Source organism: Macaca mulatta, chromosome 16, assembly GCF_049350105.2.
Source record: "Macaca mulatta isolate MMU2019108-1 chromosome 16, T2T-MMU8v2.0, whole genome shotgun sequence".
Taxonomy (NCBI): Eukaryota; Metazoa; Chordata; class Mammalia; order Primates; family Cercopithecidae; genus Macaca; species Macaca mulatta.
The window spans coordinates 63303164-63326917 of NC_133421.1; the positions used below are offsets into that span (position 1 = coordinate 63303164).

General features: G+C 46.6%; 1 long non-coding RNA gene and 1 pseudogene across 1 annotated transcript; one reads left to right on the forward strand and one right to left on the reverse strand.

Annotated features, from left to right (window-relative positions):
- Positions 1-704: 704 nt before the first annotated feature.
- LOC144335654 (uncharacterized) lies at positions 705-22824 on the reverse strand. The gene is made up of 4 exons (XR_013406702.1): positions 22692-22824; positions 10296-10426; positions 6921-7096; positions 705-1012 (listed from the first exon to the last, which is right to left on the reverse strand). It is a non-coding gene; the product is annotated as an uncharacterized LOC144335654 (long non-coding RNA).
- Positions 22716-23754, forward strand: LOC144335650 (leucine-rich repeat-containing protein 37B-like; annotated as a pseudogene).

Below are 23754 nucleotides of genomic sequence, written 5' to 3' on the forward strand. Positions count from 1 at the left end.
TTTTGCCAGTAGAAGGAAGCTCAGTCTCCTGGGCTTTGAGCTCCTTGCGGGGAGGAGCCTCTACCAGTCCCTTCTGGGCTCTCAGGCACCTCACATGGTGCTGACACAACAGGTACTTGACCCCAAGTAGTTCTGTTGATGAGCGAGGTGATCTTGGGTAAATCATTTAACCTCCTTACATTTTAGATATAAATGTACTCTACCTCCCACCGGATTCAATAAGATAGAGTGTATAAAAATACTTTGGAGACTGCATTTCATTGCTTTTCAAATGTAAGGACTTCTTATTACCATGGATGTGCAGCTTCAATTAGTGTGCTTTAGAAAAATGTACTGTGTTCATTTCCCCCTCCTTCTCCGGGGCCTTCTCCGCTCTACCAAATGCCCTCTGCCTCCTTCCTTTTCCATCTGGCTGTTTTCTTCTTTTCCACCTACAAATCCGTTCTCAGCTCACCCATTCTAAAAACAAGTCTTCCTCCCATCCCTCCTCCCTCTCGAGCCACAGTCCTTCCTTTCTTCCCCACATTGCTGCCAAAGCCCTTCAAAGAGTGTTTTACTGGCGGCTTCCGGATCTCACCACCCACTTCTTTCTTCATCGGCACAATCTGGATCCGCCCTCAGCACGTCACAGTCAGTGGATCCTCTGAGAATTCCTGTGACCTCCTATTGCTGCTGGATTGCAGGCTCTTCTCGGGCTTGACCTCGGAAGCATCTGGCCCTGCTGAAATGCTCCTCCTTGGCCATAGGGATCCTGAACTTTCCCCATTTTCCTTTTCTCTCTCCAACAGTTGCTTGTTCTCTTCCCGTAAGTGTTGGCATCCTTGAGACTCTTGCCCTTTGGCCTCTTGTTTTCTCTCCTTCCTGCTTCGTGATCTCACCCACTCCCAGGACTGCCATCAGGCCCTCTTTGCAGATGTCTTCCCAGACTGCTGTTTAGCACTGATCTCCTAAGCTGTTGCTCCATGTGTCCAGCTACTGGCTAGACAGATACATTTGATGGTCCTGCTGGCGCCTGAAACTCAAAATGTCCAAAATGAAAATCATCCATGGCTGGGCACCATGGCACACGCCTGTAATCCTGGCCCTCTGAGAGGCTAAGGCAGGCGGATCACTTGGGGCCAGGAGTTCAAGACCAGCCTGGCCCACGTGGTGAAACCTCATCTGTACTAAAAATACAAAAAAATTAGCTGGGCGTGGTGATGCATGCCTGTAGTCCCAGCTACTCGGGAGGCTGAGGCATGAGAATTGCTTGAACCCAAGAGGCGGAGGCTGCAGTGAGCCAAGATCATGCCATGGCACTCCAGCCTGGTCAAGAGTGAGACTCCATCTCAAAAAAAAAAAAAAGGAAAATCATCCTCATACTGTCTTTCCCACTGACCCACTTCAGTTCCCATTTGTCTTATTTATATTAATGGTGTCCTCATTCTCCCAATCATCTAGATTCCTTGCTCTTGATTTCCTCCCACATCAAGTCACTTGCCAAGTCCTATAGATCCTCTTACAGAAGTATCTGTGGTTTCCCCACCTTGGTGTTTGGAGTGCCCTACAGAAAGACCTTCATTACCTCTATCTAAACCATCTCCATAGCCTTACACGTTTGACTTTCATAATTTTTTTCTACTTCCTTCCCTTCCCTCACCCTCCTCCCTCTTTTTCTCTCTCTCCCTTCCTTTTCTCTCTTTCTCTCTCCTTTTCAATAAATATTTATTGAGCACCTACTATGTGCCAGGCACTGGAAAAATAAAAAGTTAATGCAGTTCAGTCCCATTCCCAAGATTTTGAAAGCCAGCAGAGTGCTTACTTCAAGAGCCCCACATTCCAGTGGCAGCCTTAGAGAAGTAAACCACAATCGCAATAGGGTGCAATTGCACTTAGGGCCTTCCAGCTGATCTCCTGGCCCCCATTTCTTCCTCCTTCCCAATCATGGTGTTATTAATCTGTGTTAGATTAATACTCCTCAGGTCTTGTGACAATTCCGCCAGTCCCCTTCATTGGCTGTCCATTGCTATGTGTAAGTCCTCAGTATGTTTTTATGGGTTTTTAAAAATTTCCCCAACCTGCTTCTCTACATGCATCTCCAGGGTTCTCCTCTCCTGCCCTCTACCACCCAGCCTTCACTGGGAATTCTCTGAAAATGCCTTGTTCCTACCCCTGTGCCTTTCTTCTTTTGATTCCCTCCCCCATCACTCTGGCTGTAAAAATTCTAGTTATCGCCGGGGGCGGTGGCTCACGCCTGTAATCCCAGCACTTTGGGAGGCCGAGTTGGGCCGATCACTTGAGGTCAGGAGTTTGAGATCAGCCTGACCAACATGGTGAAACCTCATCTCTACTAAAAATACAAAAATTAGCTGGGCATCGTGGCACATGCCTGTAATCCTAGCTACTGGGTAGGCTGAGGAAGGAGAATGGCTGGAACCTGAGGGGTGGAGGTTGCAGTGAGCCGAGATTGCGCCACTGCACTCTAGCCTGGGTGACAGAGTGAGACTCCATCTAAAAAAAAAAAAAAATCCTAACCATGGGTTTATTTTGAGCCCTGACTCCAGCAGGTATAACTCTTTCCTCCAGCAGTGCTTCCAATCCCCTCGGCATTCTCACTGTGGCACAAAACGAATGATTCAACCAGCAAACCATCTGCTGGAGTCACAGAGAGCTGTAGCAACTCCTAGCTTTGTGGGGTTAACAAGCAAACCCTGAGAGCCATCTCCATCAGCAACAAGGGTCTCGTGTTAGGGGCAGACATCCCTGAGCAGTCAGGGGAAACCTGGCACTTATCCAAGAGCACAAATAGGACCAAAGCTCCCCACACGCCAAAGGCCCATCACCAGCATCACCGCGAGGAGGCACTGCAGAGTAGAACCCATCGTGTGGCCTCTAGAGTCCATAGTACATGGCTGGGTAGAGCAAACTGCCCACAGTTCTGGGGCATATTCTACATCTCACATCCCACCAGCTCCTCCCCTATGCTTTCCTGATTTTCTCATCACACGTTGATGCTACTGCTTTTTAGTATTGCCCCTCATGACATCTGCTGTGGTATTTGGTATCTTTTGCCTAGGAGATCTACTTTTTTTTTTTTATTTTCTTAGATGGAGCCTCTGTCTGTTGCCCAGGCTGGAGTGCAGTGGCGTGATCTCGACTCACTGCAGCCTCTGCCTTCCGAGTTCCAGTGATTCTCCTGCCTCCACCTCCCAGGTGGCTGGGATTACGGTCGTGCGCCACCATGCCCAGCTAATTTTTGTATTTTTACTAGAGACGGGGTTTCACCATGTTGGCCAGGCTGGTCTCTAACTCCTGACCTCAGGTGATCTGCCTGCTTCAGCCTCCCAAAATGCTGGGATTACAGGCGTGAGTCACCGCCCCCAGCCAAGATCCACTTCTTTGTGTACTTTTATTTTTAGGAGACAGAATCTAGATCTGTCACCCAGGCTGGAGTGCAGTGGCATGATCACAGCTCACTGCAACCTCAACCTCCCCAGTTCAAGCTCTGCCTCAGCCTCCCTAGTAGCTAGGACTACAGGTGCATGCCACCATACCCAGCTAATTTTTAACATTCTTTTTGGTAGAGATGAGGTCTCACTATGTTGCCCAGACTGGTCTTGAACTCCTGGGCTCAAGCGAGCCTCCTGCCTCAGCCTCCCAAAGTGCTAAGATTACAGGCTTGAGCCACCACGCCTGGCTCTTTGTGTACTTTGTCTCATCCACCCTAACAACTAAACTCCCAAGCTTGTTAGGACAATGATCACAAGCCCTGGAGCATGGGAGAAGGAGATTACTAAGTATCCGTGGACTCCAATGCAGGGAGGTTTCTTCCATGGCAGGATAGGGCAGGAACCACAGCCTAGTCTTGGTACTTTCCAGGGTGCCTCTCAGGGTGGCTTACACACACACACACACTCACACACACTCTCTATCTCTCTAAGAAATGCTGTTGATTGATAGGTTTAGCCTCTGAAGGGAGTATCTTCTCTTCCATAATATTCCAGCACAGAATGGAATTTTGAACCAAATGGGAATCTGAGCTACAAGAATCTAATCAAAATTTTAAAACCTGAGTGTTAGGTTCTTGGCACATCTGAAAGCACCTAGCTTAATGTCTGAGATGTAGGTATGGTCAGTAAATGTGAATCTTATCTCTCTCACACACACACACACACACACACACACACACACACACACACACACCAGCGAACCATGTAACAGGTTCTGAGACAGCACAGCCGGTTACATCTGGTTTCCAGCAGGTCTTTTTCTTTCCTTCTTTCTTTCCTTCCTTCCCTCTCTCCCTCCCTCCCTCCCTCCATCCCTCCCTCCTTCCTTCTTTCTTTTCCTTTCCTTTTCTTTTCTTTTCTCTTTTCTTTTCTTTTCTTTTCTTTTCTTTTCTTTTCTTTTCTTTTCTTTTCTGTTCTGTTCTGTTCTGTTCTGTTCTTTTCTTTTTGACAGAGTTTCGCCCTTGTTGCCCAGGCTGGAGTGCAATGGCACGATCGCAGCTCACTGCAACCTCTGCCTCCCGGGTTCAAGCAATTCTCTTGCCTCAACCTCCCGAGTAGGTGGAATTACAGGCATGTGCTGCCACGCCTGGCTAATTTTGTATTTTTAGTAGAGATGGGGTTTCTCCATGTTGGTCAGGCTGGTCTTGAACTCCCGACCTCAGGTGATCTGCCCGCCTTAAGTGCTGGGATTACAGGCGTGAGCAGGTTTTCTTTATGGATCCATTGATGTTACTTAGGGGTAACATGTAGAAAACTTGTTCCACGGGGCAAGGTGAGCAGATCCTTGTGATTAAGGGGCTGCCCAATGGGCATTCCTGGACTCAGCAGACAATGACTATGTCCCCCGCAATGTTATGCTAAAATGCCACAAGACATCCAAAGAAATGCTTTCTTCCTATGGGGGCAATGCAAATATTGCCATTTTCCTGTTTGAAAGAACAACAGGACATTTTCTTGGTAATCTCTCACCAAAAGTTATTATTTTGAGGGGGTTAAGAATGTCTTTATCTTTTAGAGATATATGTTGAACTATTTATGGGTGAAATGACATGATATCTAATGTTCATTAAAAATGACTTAATTGGCCATGCAAGGTGGCTCATGCCTATGATCCCAGCACTTTGGGAGGCCAAGGCAGGTGGATCACCTGAGGTCAGGAGTTTGAGACCAGCCTGGTCAACATGGTGAAACCCTGTCTCTACTAAAAAAAAATACAAAAAGTAGGCTGGGCGCGGTGGCTTATGCTTGTAATCCCAGCACTTAGGCAGGCTGAGGAGGGCGGGTCACCTGAGGTCAGGAGTTTGAGACCAGCCTGGCTAACATGGTGAAACCCCGTCTCTGCTAAAAATACAAAAATTAGCCAGGTGTGGTTGTGGGCGCCTATAATCCCAGCTATTCTGCAGGCCAAGGCAGGAGAATTGCTTGAACCCAGGAGGCAGAGGTTGCAGTGAGCAGAGATCACCTCATTGCACTCCAGCCTGGGCAACAAAAGTGAAACTCCGTCTCAAAAAAAAAGAAAAAAAAAATTAGGGAAAAGGAGGAGATGCAACAAGAGTGGCCCTGTGTTGATGGTTATTGTAACTTGGTGGCAGATATGTAGTGATTCATGGTACTAGTTTGTGGAACTTTTGTGTATATTAGAAATTTGCCATAACAGAATTTTTTTTTGTTGTTAGAGCACAGATTTTAGAGCAGAACAGCCCTGGGTTCAAATTCCCTCTGGGTTCAAATTCCTACTATGTTTTGTCTGGGCGACCTTCCTATTTAAGTCTTCTGAACCCTGTTTCCACATCTGGAAAATGCTCATAAGAATAATTCTCAGCTCACAAATGTGTTGCAAGTATACAAAGCACTTAAGGCATAGCCTGGAACATGATTGGCAATCAATAATCCTATGATAGCTTTATTTGAGCCTAACCATGCTAGCTATATAAACTGTACCAGCTGTGGTTTGAATGTCCCCTCCAAAACTCATGTTGAAATTTAATTGCCATTGTGATGGTTCTAAGAGGTAGGATTATTAAGAGGTGATTAGGTCATGAGGACTCCACCCTTATGAATAGGTTAATGTTGTTACTGCAGAAGTGGGTTTGCTATTGAGAGGGTGGGTTGTTATAAATGCGAATTTGGCCCTCTCTTGCTTGCCTCTTCTTGTGCTCTCTTGCCCATCTGCCTTTCATTATGGGATGAAGCTGCGCAAAGGACCTCACCAGATGCTGGTGCCGTGCTCTTGGACTTCCCAGATGCTGGTGCCATGCTCTTGGACTTCCCAGCCTCCAGAACTGTGAGCTAAGTACATATTTATTCCTAATAAATTTCCCGGCATGTGGTATTCTGTTATAGTAGCATAAAACAGATGAAGACACCAACTTTTGGGATCAACCTGCAATCATGGTTACTGGCAGAAGGCTGGACTGAGGTACAAGTACAAATTATATACTTCAGACTCTTTACTGAAACTCCTGGAGGGCATTTATTTTATTATTATTACCTTATTTACTTTTTAGAGACAGGATCTCACTCTGTCACCCAGGCTGGAAGGCAGTGGCACAATCATGGTTCATTACAGCCTCAACCTTCTGGGCTCAAGTAATCCTTCTGACTTAGCCTCTCAAGTAGCTGGGACTTCAAGTGCATGCCACCATGCCCAGCTAATTTTTAGTTTTTGCAGAGATGGCAGGGGGTCTCTCTATGTTGCTCAGGCAGGTCTTGAACTCCTGGCCTCAAGCAATTCTCTTATCTTGGCCTCCTAGTGCTGGTGTTATAGGTGTTTTGAGCCACCATGCCTGGCCTCTTTTATTATTTTTCAATGTGGAAAGTAGAGATGAGAGAGGACGGGGCAATGGTGGGGTTTGTTCCTGGGTTCACAGCTCTGCTGTCACTGTGAGGGAGCTACAGAGGTGGGGAGGGGCAGACCAGTAAAGCAGATACCTGAAATACAATGTCATTTGCAGGTCCAGCCTCTTTTTTTCCATCCTGGACATTCTTCCATTAGCAGGCAGCCAACACTTCCCAGGCTGTCCTGGGACTCGGGGTTCTGTCTACCTGGGCACAGTTTCAGGCTCCAGCTGGCAAGGCAGCCCCATCACTCTGCAGAGGAGCATGTGCTGGAATAGGAGACAGTGAGATCACAGGAACTCATTAGCATCCCATATTCATTTTCTTTTCCTTTCTAGGCCTTCTCCCCAACCCTCCATCCCACACCCACCTCAGTCATTTTTTTTTTTTTTTTCCTTAGAGTAGCTGGGGGAATCTGTCAAAGCCAGTTCAGGAGCTTGCCTTTTCTGGTGTCTTTTCTAAAGCTACAGCATTCAGCCCTCATCAGATGGGAACCTATCAGCTCAGCAGGCAGATAATTATTCTTTCAAGGGTGGGAGGCCCTACCATGAATGGAAATTCAGGCATTTCTGCAGCTGAGGCCCCAAAGCCCCATCATGGAAGCAGTGTACACACAGCAGACAAGCTTTACCTGGGCAAGTCTGCAGGAAGTGCTGGTCAGTGGAGGTGAGAGGAGTGAGATACAGGATGGATTCGTGTTCCCTTCACCATGAAGCAGTGTGGAACCTGCTGGACCCACTCCTGAAGTCTCTCTTTAGGGACTAGTGCAAGCCAGCCCAGTTTTGGTCTGGCTGAACGGGGCCATCTCCTCCATGAGGATCCAGAACTCAAGATCAGATATTAGAATGCACAGATTTCTCCTCATTTGATGGAGGAAAATTCTAATAACCAGCTGCCAACAGTAGAGCATGCTGCCAGAAAGATAATGAGCTCCCTGTTGTTGGAAGTATTCAAGTAGATGCTGGCTGGCCACCTTCCAAGGATATTGCAAAAAGAAGACCTGACATGAGTGAGAGTTTGCCTCTTATGTCCTCCAAAGTCTCTTGTTGGTTCTCATGGTGTAAAGGGTGAACTTGGAGTCACCATAGGCCCAGGGTTCAAGTCCCGGCTGTACAGCTATCTGGCTAGATGGCCTTGGGCAAGACACTTAATTTCTTTATTAAATGATATAGGTATATTTTATTTTTCTGATAATGGGCGATAATTGTAAAAAAAAACAATTCATTGGCTGGGCGCGGTGGCTCAAGCCTGTAATCCCAGCACTTTGGGAGGCCGAGGCGGGTGGATCATGAGGTCAGGAGATCAAGACCATTCTGGCTAACATGGTGAAACCCCATCTCTACTAAAAATACAAAAAAATTAGCCCGGTGTGGTGGCAGGTGCCTGTAGTCCCAGCTACTTGGGAGGCTGAGGCAGGAGAATGGCATGAACCCAGAGGCGGAGCTTGCAGTGAGCCGAGATTGCACCACGCGCACTCCAGTCTGGGTGACAGAGTGAGACTCCATCTCAAAAAAAAAAAAAAAAACACCAAAAAAACCCAGTTTATTATGGACACTTTCTATCCTAATATGTATAGTTTTAATGCATCTTTTTTAATTTTTAATTTTTGTGGGTACATTTTAAAATTTTGTGGGTATATATATACAGTAGGTGTATATATCAGGTACATGAGATATTTTGATATAGGTATATAATGTGTGATAATCACATCAGGGTAAATGGGATGTCCATCACCTCAAGCATTTATTCTTTGTGTTACAAATAACCCAATTACACTCTTTTAGTTATTTTATTTTTTTATTTTTTGAGACAGGATCTTTCTCTGTCACCCAGGCTAGAAGGCAGCGATGTGATCATGGCTCACTGCAGCCTTGACCTTGCTCAAGCAATCCTCTTACCTCAGCCTCCAGAGTACCTAGGACCACAGGCGCCTATCACCATATCTGGCTAATTTTTGTATTTTTTGTACAGATGAGGTTTCACCATGATGCCCAGGCTGGTCTTGAACTCCCAGATTCAAGCAATCCTCCTGCCTTGGCCTCCCAAAGTGCTGGGATTACAGGTATAAGCCATCGTGCCCAGTCTTCTGTAATTATTTTAAAACATACAGTTAAATTATTATTGACTATAAGTCATCCTGTTGTGCTATCAAATAAGGATCTTATTCATACTTTAACTATTTTTTGTACCCATTAATTATCTCTGATAGGGATAGGAGGCAGGGAAATTCTGGGCAGAAGAGGGCAGGTCCCTGGTGAGGGCCCCATCCTCAAGCCTGGAACTGTGGCCCTAAGTGAGAACATGCATTCCTGTTTTCCTGCTCAAATGTTGCCTTTTATAAAACCACTCATGGCCCGCCCTGCCCCCATCCTCTGTCCATAAACACCCCAGGCTCTGCCAGCAGAGAAGAGGAGAAGAGGAGAAGCAGCGGGATGTCTGAGACTATGGTTGGACGTTAGAGAGAAGCAGCTTGACTTCAGAGGGATGGCTTGACAACATTGCTTCGGAGAGGAGTGCGGTGGGGGATGGCTGGACTCCGGGGAAGGTTATCTTCCCACTCCATCCCCATTTCAGCTCCCCTTCCCACTGAGAGCCACTTTCATTGGCAATAAAATCCCCCGAACTTACCATCTCCAATTTGTTTGTGTGACCTCATTCCTCCTGGATGCCGGACAGGAACTCAGGTGCGGGTGCAAAAGACTGTCACACTGACCCTCCACTGAGCTGTTAACACTTAAGCCGTCTGTGGATGACTAAGCTAAAAGAGCGCTGACTGTAACTCTTTCTGGGGTTTCAGGGGTCATGGGCATCTCCCTAGACACTACCGCGGTACTACACAGAGCTTTGCTTCTGCTGGCACCCAAAAGTGCTCGCCCTGGCTCCTGCACTCACTCACCTGTGCTTCCCCTCCTGCAAGGGGTGGAACAAAGCAGGACTGAGCCAGTGGAGTCTGTCCTTGCTGGCGCCGGTACCCTAGCGGCCAGCTAGTTCTAGTGCCCGTGCACTCCGGTTCCCACCAGTGAAGGGGTCAGGGAAATTTCCTGCTTCATCCTCACTTCCCACCCACCCCTGCCTGCCCTTCCCTGCCTCTGGTAACCCTCTGGCTACTTTTTATCTCCATGAGTTCAATTGTTTTAAAATTTTTAGATCCCACAAATAAGCGTGAACATGTAAAGTTTGTCTTTCCTGGCTTATTTCACTTATCCTTTTTAATAGTTATGTGCCTAAGTCCTTTAAACCAGTGGTCCCCAACCTTTTTAGCACCAGGAACTGATTTTGTGGAAGACAATTCTTCCAAGAACTGGATTGCTGGGGATGGCTTTGGGATGAAACTGTTCCACCTCAGATCATCAGGCATTAGATTCTCATAAGGAGTGTGCAATCTAGATCCCTGGCATGCATAGTTCACAATAGGGTTTGTGCTCCTATAAGAATCCGATGCTGCCACTGATCTGACAGGATGCGGACCTCAGGTGGTAATGCTCCGTTGGCTGCCACTCACCTCCTGCTGTGTGGCTCAGTTCCTAAAAGGCCGTGAACTGGTGCAGGTCTGTGGTCCAGCAGTTGGTGATCTCTGCTTTAAACCATGGCTTCCTCACCTGTAAAATGGAATAATAATGAAATTGTGAAGACTACATAAATATTAAATAATGAAACACATAACATGCTTAGCATTTAGTTAAGCATCTAAAACATGTTGATAGGCTGGGTGCGGTGGCTCACGCCTGTAATCCCAGCACTTTGGGAGGCCGACGCGGGCAGATCAGCTGAGGTTAGGAATTCAAGACCAGCCTGGCCAACGTGGTGAAACCTCACCTCTACCACAAAATACAAAAATTAACCAGGCCTGGTGGTACATGCCTGTAATCCCAGCTACTCAAGAAGCTGAGGCAGGAGAATCGCTTGAACCTGGGAGGTGGAGGTTGCCATGAGCTGAGATCGCATCACTGTATTCCAGCCCGGGTGACAGAGTGAGACCCTGCCTTGGAAAAAAAAAAAAAAAGACAAAAAAAACAAAAATGTGATTGATCATTATTTCAAACCAGCCCTGTCTCATAGAAATATGATGTAAGTTTCAGATGTAATTTAAAATTTTTTTGTAGCCACACTAAAAAAGTAACAAACAATAAACAAGTGAAATTATTATTATTATTTTTTGAGGCAGAGTCTTGCTCTGTCACCCAGGCTGGAGTGCGGTGGCGCAATCTCGGCTCACTGCAACCTCCGCCTCCCAGGTTCAAGCGATTCTCCTGCCTCAGCCTCCTGAGTAACTGGGATTACAGGCATGAGCCACCCCAACTGGCTAATTTCTTGTATTTTTAGTAGAGATGGGGTTTCACCATGTTGGCCAGGCTGGTCTTGAACTCCTGACCTCAGGTGATCCGCCTGCCTCAGCCTCCCAAACTGTTGGGATTACAGGTTTGAGGCACTGTGCCCCACCAAATTAATTTTACTAATTTATTTAACCTAACATACTCAAAACATTATTATTTTAACATGTAATCAGTATAAAAATTAATGAGATATGTTTACAATCTTATTTTTGTACCAAGTTTTAAAACTCTTGTGTTTTTTGCACTTATAGCACATCTCAGTTTAGACTGGCCACATGTTAGGTGCTCAATGGTCACATGTGGCTAGCAGCTACCATATTGAACAGTGCAGCACTAAATCTTCCATCTTCGCTTTCCTTTGATTTACTGTAACTCTGACAGCGTAGTCTGTGTGGTGTTATGATATATATTGGTTTTCATCTATGGTTCTGAAACTGCCATTGCAAAATTATAACTGAGACAGTGAAAGCAATCTGACCTAACCAACTCCATCTTGCTTCTAACCTCCAAGCTGTCCATGTTCAAACCTAAGAATAGGCCAAACTAACTTTGGGAGGAGCTTAAATTTATAGTTTGACTTTGAAACAAAGATGATTAACAGCTCATTCCCCTTAACAAACCCCCTTCTTGCCTCTGGACTAGACTGCCTTTGTAAGACTAACAAATTAGCCGAAAGATTAGAAATTATTGTTTAGGAGTCAGGCAGCTGGAGGCTACAAGATTCTGACCCTCCCCAAATTGCTCCTGGGGATAACATCACTATTGTTAAGACCTAAGATCAGATATATTGCAGATTCTGCACTTGATGGATCAGCTGGCATCACCCAGATCAATAAACTGGCTCATGTGATCTTGTGGACCCCACCCAGGAACTGACTATGGAAGAGGACAGCTTTAACTCCCTATGATTTCATCTCCGACCCAACAAGTCAGCACTTCCAACTCACTGGCCCCTCCACCCACCAAATTATCCTTAAAAACTCTGATCCCTGAATGCTTGGGGAGACTGATTTGAGAAATAATAAAACTCTGGTCTCCCACACAGCCGGCTCTGCGTGAATTACTTTCCCTATTGCAGTACCGGTCTTGACTAATGGGCTCAGTCTAGGCAGCAGGCAAGGTGAACTCGTTGGGCTGTTCCTGGCTCATACTCCCAGAGCCCTTCTTACAGTCTTGTTAGAACGTTAGAACGTTGGGTGTGTTAGGCCTCAGGGGCAGGCCTCTGACCTTCTCCTGTCCTCCTTTCACTTGAATGTTCCCCTAATTTCATGACTGTGAGTCTGAAGACCACAACCCTGGGGGAAGGAAGGCTGATATCATGAGGCTTCCATAAAAACCCAAGAGGCGAGGCTTGGTGGCTCAGCCTCTAATCAGCATTTTGGGAGGCCAAGGCAGGTGGATTGCTTAAGGCCAGGAGTTTGAGACCAGCCTGGGCAACATGGAAAAACTCCATTTCTATGGAAAATACAAAAAAGCAACTGGGCCTGGTGGTGCACGCCTGTAGTCCCAGCCACTCAGGAGGGCTTGAGCCTGGGAGGTAGAAGTTGCAGTGAGCCGAGATTGCGCCACTACACTGAAGCCTGGATGACAGAGCAAGACCTTGTCTCAAAAACAAAACAAGCCCCAAGAGGACAGGGCCCAGTGAGCTTCTGGATTTCTGGATCGCTGAACACTGGAGCTTCCTGGAGGGTGGTGGGCCCAGGGAGGGCGTGGAAGCTCTGCACCCCTTCCCCCATACCTCACCCTACATGTCTCTTAGATGGGATACTTCCCTCCACCCCCTTCACAAGTGGGAACTGAGTGGCTTGTTGCACTCAGCCTGTCACTGGCCACTCCTTATGGGAGGGAAAGTGTGAGTGAATGAGTGTGGAGGGGACTAATGCTGGAACAGGCCATTCGCTCCTCTCTGCCTGGAGCAGGCTCTGTGCAGGCCCCGCACAGCGTCCAAGCATGTTACAAACAATGCTCTTTCAGTCCTGCCATCCAGGGGTGGCCAAGTGCCAACCAGCTCAGTGGAGGGTCAGAGTGGGAGCCCCTGCCCTCTTGGCACCCAGATTCTTGTCCAGCATCCAGGAAGAATAAGGTCACATGAACTGTTTGAAAAGTGATGAATGGCCGGGCGCAGTGGCTTATGCCTGTAATGCTAGCACTTTGGGAGGCCGAGGTGGGCAGATCACTTGAGGTTAGGAGTTTGAGACCAGCCTGGCCAACATGGTGAAAACTTGCCTCTACTAAAAATACAAAAATTAGCCAGGTGTGGTGGCGTGCGCCTGTAGTCCTAGCTACTCTGGAGGCTGAGGCACAAGAATTGCTTGAACCCCGGAGGTGGAGGTTGCAGTGGGCCGAGATCGTGCCATTACATTCCAGCCTGGGAGACAGAGTGAGACTCCATCTCAAAAAAGAAAAAAAAAAAAGGTGATGAATGAGGAAGACTTTATCGAGCGGTGGGTGACTCTCAGTGGAAAGGAAGGCTGGAAAGGGGATGGGAAGGTGATCTTTCCCTGAAGCCTGGCCATCTCCAGCTGGGCCCCTTTCGGAAGCTGCACCATCTGAAGTTAGCTGCATCTATCCGTAGTCTCTGACGCTCAGGTGCTTCTCTGCTTACAGCTCAGCTAGCTTGTGTGGCTCTGCCACCTGAAGTATTTTATGGGAACAGGATAGGGCAGGGCAGGCCAAAAAAGGCAACATTTGGGTGGAAAAATGGGGTCAGCTGTTTTCATCTAGGGCCATGGTTCCAGGCTTAAGGGTGGAGTTTAGTTGGGAGCCCAGCCCTTCTGTATCATCTTCATCTGTATCCTTTGTAATATACCTTCTAATAAACCAGTAAATTTAAGTGTCTCCCTGAGTTCTGTGAACTGATCCAGCAAATTAATTGAACTCGAAAAGGGGTCATGGGAAGCCTAACTTGAAGCCTGTTGGTCAGAAGTTCTGGAGGTCTGGACTTGCGACTGGTGTGGGAGTGGGGCAGTATTGGACACTGAACCCCTAGCCTGTGGGATCTGACACTATCTCCATGTACATAGTGTCAGAACTGAATTAGAAGACACCCAGCTGCTGTCCGGTCCTTGGTATGTGGAGGCAAACCTCCACACATGTGGTCACAGAAGCCTTCTCTGTTGATTGTTGTGGTGTGGAGTAGAGGAAAAACACAGTTAGAGAGAGTTTGAGCTGGGAACAGTGGATATAACCTAATCTACATCATGACACCACAGCCTGCTTACCCATGCATTAGGTTCGTGTGGTTCATTGCTTTCATGTGATTTCTTTCTTTCTTTTTTTTTTTTTTTTTTTTTTTTGAGATGGAGTCTCACTCTCTTGCCTAGGCTGGAGTACACTGGCATGATCTCGGCTCACTGCAACCTCTGCCTCTAGGGTTCAAGTGATTCTCCTGCCTCAGCCTCCCGAGTAGCTGGGATTACAGGGGCCCACAACCATGCGTAGCTAATTTTTGTATTTTTAGTAGAGATGGGGTTTCACCATGTTGGTCAGGCTGGTCTTGAACTCCTGACCTCAGGTGATCCACCCGCCTCGGTCTCCCAAAGGGCTGGGGTTACAGGCGTGAGCCACCACACCTGCCTCATGTGATTTCATCTTGCCTCACTAACTCCACAGTAGGTACTGTAAATGCCACTAGTTCTTGTTTTCTGTATTTCCAAAACTACTTTCCTGGGCCCAGGATAGGTGCCCAAGAAGCGCGTTTGGACTGACATCCTTGGGAATCCAACAGTGCGTAAAGATAACCACTTCCTTTCCACCTGCTGATGTGGAGCACATATGAGGCGCTAAGCACCGCCTGCACCAGGCGAGCCATTCCATAAATGTTAGCTCTTACTGTTCTCTTATTGGTGGTGGGCAGAGTTGAAGTTCTGATGAGATCTTCTCAGAAGGGTTACACCGCAGGGGGGCCTGGGAAAATCATTCAGTGCTCTGAGCTTCAGTTTACTTCATCCTTGAAATGGGATGTGAATTCCCACCTTGCCAACCTTAAAGAACTATTAGGATGGTGCAAAAGTAATTGTGGTTTTTGCCATTAAAAGCATTAGCAAAACTGCATTACTTTTGTATCACCATGCCCAGCTCATTTTTTGTATTTATTATTATTTTTTTTTTCCGAGACGGAATTTCGCTCTTGTTGCCCAAGCTGGAGTGCCGTGATGCGATCTCGGCTTACTGTAACCTCTGCCTCCAGGGTTCAAGTGATTCTCCTGCCTCAGCCTCCCGAGTAGCTGGGATTACAGGCACCTGCCAACACACCTGGCTAGTTTTTTTTTGTATTTTTAGTAGAGACGGGGTTTCACCATGTTGGCCAGGCTGGTCTCTAACTCCTGACCTCAGGTGATCCACCCACCTCGGCCTCCCAAAGTGCTGGGATTTCAGGTGTCAGCCACCGCAGCCAGCCTAATTTTTTTGTGTTTTAATATGATGATCAGATGAGATATTCTGAGAAAGTGGAAAACTAAGGGGATCCATCAATCTAAAGTATCGTTAAACTTTCACTGAGCTCAGCATCGTGCTTGGGCTTGGGCGGGGGAGAGACAGCAGTGGGTGCCGGGACGGCCCCATCTCTGCATGAGCTCTGCCTGCCCTGCCTTTAAGACTTGAACATGTGAAAGTGTCCTGAAAGCTGTAAAGCCCTATTCAAGGGATCCTTTTATGATGAGCAGGGGTGGAGGCGGGAGTGGGAGTATCATCTACGCCAGACTGACGAGGAGCTTTGTTTTACTAGAGTGCAGGAAATATAACTGGCGCAAGAGACCTGCTTTCATTCAGGTTCTTGTAATTGCTGGTTGTCAAATCCACACAGTTGCTAGAAAAGAAGAAACCAAGATGGAAGTAACAGAAACCACAGAGATGGTTATGTCTTTTAATAATCAGACCCAAGGAGGAGAACCGAGAGAAATCTTGAAGGAAAACTGCAGGAGCTTGTCTGCTTCTCTAAGGTCTCAAAGGCAGAACTACTTCCTCAAAGGCCTTTTGGTAAATCACCATAAACAAAGGAAAGCAGAAATTCCTTTAAGCTTTTTGGTGCTTGATTCTAATCCACCCTGAGCCATGGTCCCAGGCCTCCTACGCTCCTTGCTCCTCGGACGTTTGTATGACAGAAAGTTATTTTCCCCAGAAACTGACAATCTGGATTGCAAAGACCAGGCCAGGAGGGAAGTTATTCCAGAAACACTTGCAGTGTCTGGCACTTTGCTCTGCGTTTCCTCATTTTGTGTTGTTTGTTTATGCAGTGGAACTGCCTATGAGTCATATACTTGGGTGCTGAGGATGAAGAGTTCATTTGGATGAAGAGTTAATCCAGACCAAGGTCACAACTCTATTGAATTCTATGAAGGCTAAGAGAGACGATGAAGCTTCAGAAGAAAAGTTTGAAACTTGCAGAGGTTGGTTCATGATGCTGAAGGAACGAAGCTATCTCTGTAACATAAAGGTGTAAAGGGAAGCAGCAAGTGCTGATGGAGAAGCTGCAGCAAGTTGTCGAGAGATCTAGCTCAGATCATTGATGAAGGTGGCTACACTCAATAGCAGATTTTCAATGTAGATGAAACATCCTTCTATTGGAAGAAGATGCCACCTAGGACTTTCATAGCTAGAGAGGAGTCAATGCCTGGCTTCAAGGGATAGGCTGACTCTCTTGATAAGGGCTAATGCAGGTGGTGACTTTATGCTCTTTTACCTTTCTAGAAATCCTAGGGCCCTTAAGAATCATGCTAAATTTACTCTGCCTGTGCTCTATAAATGAAAAAACAAAGCCTGGATGTCAGCACATATTTATAGCATGGCTTACTGAATATTTTAAGTTTACTGTTGAGACCTACTGCTCAGAAAAAAAGATTCTTTTAAAAATATTACTGTTCATTGACAATGCACTTGGTCATCCAAGAGCTCTGATGGAAATGTACAAGGAGATCAATGTTTTCATACTGCTAACACAACATCTGTTCTATAGCCCATGGATCAAGGAGTAATTTCCATTTTCAAGTCTTATTACTTCAGAAGTTCATTCTCTAAGGCTATTGCTGACATAGATGGTGATTCCTCTTGGCCGGGTACAGTGGCTCATGCCTGTAGTCCCAGCACTTTGGGAGGCCAAGGCGGGTGGATTACGAGGTCAGGAGATCAAGACCATCCTGGCTAACATGGTGAAACCCCATCTCTACTAAAAATACAAAAAAAAAAAAAAAAAAGTAGCCGGGCGTGGTGGGCACCTGTGGTCCCAGCTACTCGGGAGGCTGAGGCAGGAGAATGGCGTGAACCCGGGAGGCGGAGCTTGTGGTGAACTGAGATTGCACCACTGCACTCCAGCCTGGGTGACAGAGCAAGACTCCATCTTAAAAAAAAAAAAGAAAAGAAAAAGAATACTCATTATTTATGGGAGGAGGCCAAAATATCAGCATTAACAGGAGTTTAGGCCGGGCACAGTGACTCACGCCTGTAATCTCAGCACTTTGAGAGGCCAAGGCAAGTGAATCACCTGAGGTCAGGAGTTTGAGACCAGCCTGGCCAACAAGGTGAAACCTTGTCTCTACTAAAAATACAAAAATTAGCCAGGCGTGGTGGTAAGTGCCTGTAATCCCAGTTCCTTGGGAGGCCGTGGCAGGAGAATTTCTTGAACCCAGGAGGCAGAGGTTGCAGTGAGCTGAGATCGTGCCATTGCACTCCAGCCTGGGTGACAGAGCAAGACTCCATCTCAAAAACAACAACAACAACAACAACAACAACAATTTAGAAGAAATTGATTCCAGCGCTTATGGATGACTTTGAGGAGTTCAGACTTCAGTGGAGAGTAACTGCAGATGTTGTGATAATAGCAAGATAACTAGAATTAGAAGTGGAGCCTGAAGATGAAACTGAATTGCTGCCATCTCATGACAACACTTGAATGGATGAGGAGTTGCTCCTTTTTTTTTTTTTTTTTTTTGAGATGAAGTCTGGCTCTTGTCCCCCAGGCTGGAGTGCAGTGGCGTAATCTCGGCTCACTGCAACCTCTGCCTCCCGGGTTCAAGTGGTTCTCCTGCCTCAGACTCCCAAGTAGCTGGGATTACAGGCGCATGCCACAATGCTCGGCTAATTTTTGTATTTTTAGTAGAGATGGAGTTTCACCATGTCGGCCAGGCTGGTCTCGAACTCCTGACCTCAGGTGATCCGCCTGCCTCAGCCTCCCAAAGTGCTGGGATTACAGGCATGAGCCACTGCACCAGGCCAGGAGTTGCTTCTTATGGATGAGCAAGGAAAGTGGTTTCTTGAGATGGAATCTACTCCTGGTGAAGATGCTGTGAACAGTGTTGAAATGGCAACAAAGAATTTAGAATACTCCATAAGCTTAGTTAATAAGCAGCAGCAGAGTTTGAGAGGATCGACTCCAATTTTGAAAAAAGAGTTACTGTGGGTAAAATGCTATCAAACAATAATGCATGGTACAGAGAAATCTTTTGTGAAAGGAAGAGTCAATCAATGTGGCAAACATAATTGTCTTATTGTAAGAAATTGTTATGGCCACCTAACCCTTCCGCAACCACTACCCTAATCAGTCAGCAGGCGTGACATTGAGGCAAGACGCCCCACCAGCAAAAAGATCATGACTTGCTAGAGGCTCAGATGATTGTCAGCATTTTTAAAGCAATACTTTAAAATTAAGGTATTGATAGTGGCAGGAGGCAGACAAATCCTAGGCAGACAGGGGTGGGTCCCTGTGAAAGCTGACCTCCAAACCAGACAGTTTAAAGCCTGAAAGCCAAGCTACAAGTCTTGGATAAATCCATGGACAGATTGAGAGCCTCTCTTTTTGTTTGGCACGCTTGCCTCTGATTGATCCCCGCCTTTTATCTATTTTACATATGCCTACCCTTCCCTAATTGTTTTTTTACGCTGTGCCCATTTTTAAATGGTACCTTTCTTTTAGCCTTTTTGGCATACTCAGAAACCAATCAGCACACACTCTCCCATTCTGAACCCATAAAAATCCTCTTCAGTCCTGGTTCCACTTCCTGTAACTGAAATGATTACCTGTGAGGTATTATTTAACTTTTGGACTATGATTTATTTCCAACCTGTGACTATTTCACATAGCCGTTCAAATATTATGAAGATACGGTAAAGATTATGAAACAGGACGGGCGCAGTGGCTCATGCCTGTAATCCCAGCACTTTGGGAGGCCAAGGTGGGTGGATCACGAGGTCAGGAGTTCAAGACCAGCCTGAGCAACATGGTGAAACCTCATCTCTATTAAAAATACAAAAATTAGCCAGGCGTGGTGGTGCGTGCTATAATCCCAGCTACTCAGGAGGCTGAGGCAGGAGAATTACTTGAACCTGAGAGGCAGCGGTTGCAGTGAGCTAAGATCGTGCCACTGCGCTCCAGCCTGGGTGACAGAGCGAGATTCAAAAAAAAAAAAAATTATGAAACAGTTACTTGGTATCATTTTGTAAGTAATGAGTTTTTAGTGCTCTTTGGATCTTGAGACCATTTCATAAGCTTTAAGTTTAGAGAATTTCACAGCATAAAGCCCATCACTGATACAGTAATGAAGGAAATGTTCTACAACTCAATAGACAGGTGAGAGGAGAAATGTAATTCATATTAGATTTATTTATTTACTGAACTCAGAGCCTGGGGTTACTACTTGACCCCCACTGTTATCTAGTTTAAGTGTTCTTTTCTACTTTAGCACATATACCTAGTTTCTGTGTTTTTTGCCTTTTACAAATACAGAAAACAGAATAATGTTTTAAAATAAAATCAAGGAAAGGCCTAAGGCACCTGAGAGGGCTTTGTTTCTTTCAGTGAAATGAAGGGAAATTGTTGACGACAGGAACTGTGGCAAGGTTATCCAAGGTGACAAATGTCTGTACCACCCAGCGGCTCAGAGTCCTTCTGAAGCATCCTGGTTGTCCAGAAAGGCTCCACCGTGACTCATGATACAGGCCAGTCTTCCCAGTAGCACTCAACATTTGAAAATCAGTCTTCATTTCTCCTTCCCTACAAGCATTTCTCCTTCTCTTCAGTTGGAGAAAGTAATTTAAATTTTGTTTTGTTTTCTTTTGTTTTTAGATGGAGTCTCATTCTGTCGCCCAGGCTGGAGGGCAGTGGCATGATCTTGGCTCACTGCAAGCTCCACCTCCTGAGTTCATGCCATTCTCCTGCCTCAGCCTCCCGAGTAGCTGGGACTACAGGCGGCCGCCACCACACCCAGCTAATTTTTTATTTTTATTTTTTGTAGTTTTAGTAAAGATGGGGTTTCACCATGTTAGCCAGGATGGTCTCGATCTGACCTCGTGATCCACCCGCCTCGGCCTCCCAAAGTGCTGGGATTACAGGCGTTAGCCACCGTGCCTTGCCAGAAGTAATTTTATTTTTTACTTGTTTATTGTTTTATTCATTTGCTCAATCAACAGATCATCTATCCTCTATTATATGCCAAGAACTGTGCTTGGTTCTGGGAATGAAAAAAGAATAAGATATGGTTTCCTCTAGCACTTATGGAGCTTATAAACCAGCGATAGAGGAAGGTGCATAAACAAATCAATAAAGAATTAACTTTACTGTTAATTCTTACTAATTTCTAATACAAATAGATTTGAGTTTATTTGTATCATTTGAATTTCATGAATATAATCATATACTACACTTAAAATGAATAGACATATAAGAAAGAATTGGTGATGTAAGAAATCCACAGGAATGTGTAAATTATTTCAAGAATTAACACTCAGTAGATACTTGCATTCCCAAATAACCTTATAAATGCAGATGAACCTCTAGTTATTTTAGTTGCTTGTAAAATTTATAGAGGTACGTGTATTTCTTCTTTTAACAGGGGTTAGGAACTTGGGGAGGGGGATGAGTGGTGGGTTCTTCTTATGTGTTCTTCAGGTCATATACTCAAGCAGGAGCTACTGAATGGGAAGACTGAAATAATCTCTTTTCTTTGCACACTTGGTATTGATAAATGTCAGGTGTATCCAAAATAAAATCTCTGGCACTATTACTATGCACCATATGCCTATGCTTGGCACTGGAATAAGATGAAGCACCTTGGAGTTCACATACTGGTGATTGTGCCAGACAATGAGTAATAAAATAGGTAAGAATGGCTGTGGGGAGGCTGGGCATGGTGGCTCACACTTGTAATCCCAGCATGTTGGTAGGCTAAGGCGGGCAGATCCCTTGAGGTCAGGAATTGAAAATCAGCCTGGCCAACATGATGAAACCCCATCTCTACTAAAAATACAAAAAAATTAGCGGGGCAGGCACCTATAATCTCAGCTACTCGGGAGGCTGAGGCAGAATGGCTTGAACCAGGGAGGCAGAGGTTACAGTGAGCTGAGATTGGGCCACTGCACTTTAGCCTGGCCGACAGAGTGAGACTCAGTCTCAGAGAATGACTGTGGGGAAGTCAGCTGGGTTCTAGTTACAGTCACATTTCAGGAAAGAATTTAACATGCTGACTTTCACGAACTAAGTGTTTTCTCCGTGTGTGCACGCAGGGTAGACCTCTGAAGAGTAGTGCTGTAACTTCTAGGGTAATGGTTGTGAGTCAAGGCAGGATGACAGTTCAGCCTCCTTCTAGGCTAGTGCAAAGGGCTCTTCTCTCGGATTAAAGCCTTTTCCCCCAGACTGAATTGCCCACTCCCCAAAACCTCTCCTACAGAAAATTTGGAGTCCTCGTTTATTCCCTGACAGCTCCTTCCTAATCGGGTGGTGAATTAATTATCAAACATGCAACAAAAGATATCAAAAGTTTAGCGAAAATGGCGACATTTTGGAATAAATGACTGTAATGTACGTCCTGCCTGCCACCCTAACTGGCGCACGTTTTGCAGGTCAGTTGCTCTCCCTGGAAGCAGTATGGCCAAGAGGAGGAAGAGTATCTCTCGGATTTCAGCTTGGAGGAGGCAGTTCAGGCTGCCAGAATGGGACTAGCACTTCTGAATATCCCGAGGTCCTGTGACTTCCCTGGGAAGCTCTGCCGCGTCCCTATCCCACCACACCCCACCACAACAGGCGGCTGGAGTAGCGGGACCACCCGGGTCTGCGGCTCAAATCCTTTCTCGCTAAGCGGAAGGGAGGGGTGTTCGGGGGTGGGGTGGGACGGGAAGAGGGGTTTGGGTGGGATTGTGGGATAAGATCGCCCTGGTGACGCGGAGCGGATCTGGACCTGAGCCTAACAAAGGCGGTGTAAATAAAGGTGTCATAAAGGACGGGGCGGGGCGCGCGGTTGTCAGGGGCGCAAGCGTCTCAGGGGCTGCCAGAATGGCTCCCGCTAAGTGCGCGGCGCCAGAGCATGTCATGTCCCAGCTGCACCTCTGGGTCCCACGGCCCCTCCTTAAGTTGGCAACTACTATGGCTACTAGTTCAGGAGGCTCAGCCTCTGGAGTGGGTCCAGGACCCGCTCCAGCCGACTTCCGACCCTCTGGGGCCGACTGAGCCCTGGTTTTCCCGCTCCCCCAATCTCCCACCCGAATCTTCCCTTGCGCTTACCCCCGCCCCCCGCCCCCACCGGCAGACCCTGGGGACTTTGATTACCTGGGGTCCTCTGCTTCCTCCCAGATGTCAGCTCCGCCTCAGGAATCGACTGAGACTTTGACCCAGACTTTGGTTCCATTCCTGGACACGGATTCAGCTGGAGAGCTGCCCCCGGGGCCAGAGCAGTTAGCGGCTGCACACCAGGATCTGGATGACTCCCAGAGGTGGTTCCAATGCTGAACTGGGATCAGAATCAGACCCTAGCTCGGCCTCTTCGCCTCAAAAGTAAGGTTCAAACTGCAGATCTAGCTCAGGCTGCAGATGATCAGGCAGATTAAATTCTTTACTTCTTCCACCTCTAGATAGTCAGAATTCAGGCGGGGCGCGGTGGGTTACACCTGTAATCCCAGCACTTTGGGAGGCCAAGGCGGGCGGATCACGTGGTCAGGAGATCGAGACCATCCTGGATAACACGGTGAAACACCGTCTCTACTAAAGATACAGAAAATTAGCAGGGCGTGGTGGCACGCACCTGCACTTACTCAGAAGGCTGACGCAGGAGAATCGCTTGAACCGGGAGGTGGAGGTTGCAGTGAGCCGAGATCATGCCACCGCACTCCAGCCTGGGTGACAGAGCGAGACTGTCTCAATAAATAAATAAATAAATAAATAAATAAATAAATAAATAAATAAACTTTAAAATAAAATAAAATAAATAAGAATTCAAAAGCAACCAAGTTTACTGTTGCCCAAGAACCTGAAGAAAGATCTAGCTAAGCATTGGAAGCTTGCTAAGGTTGTTGTTGGAACTCCATATCTATTTGTATCAAAACTTCAGTGTCAGAAACAAACTTTGCAGGATGAGTATTTGGATTCAAATATGGATATACTGTATCCGGGCAGCCTGCCTCCAGAACTCCGGGTGAACTCAGATGAGCCTCCAGGGCCTCCTGAGCGAGTCAGTCTTTCTCAACTCCGTCTAGAGCCCGAAACTCAAAATCCAGAGACCCTTGAAGGGATCCAGTCCTCTTCACTCCAGGAAGAAGCCCCAGAGCAGCTTCCACAGCTCCCTGAGGAGGGAGAACCTTCTTCAACCCAGCAGGAGGCCCCAGCTCTGCCTTGA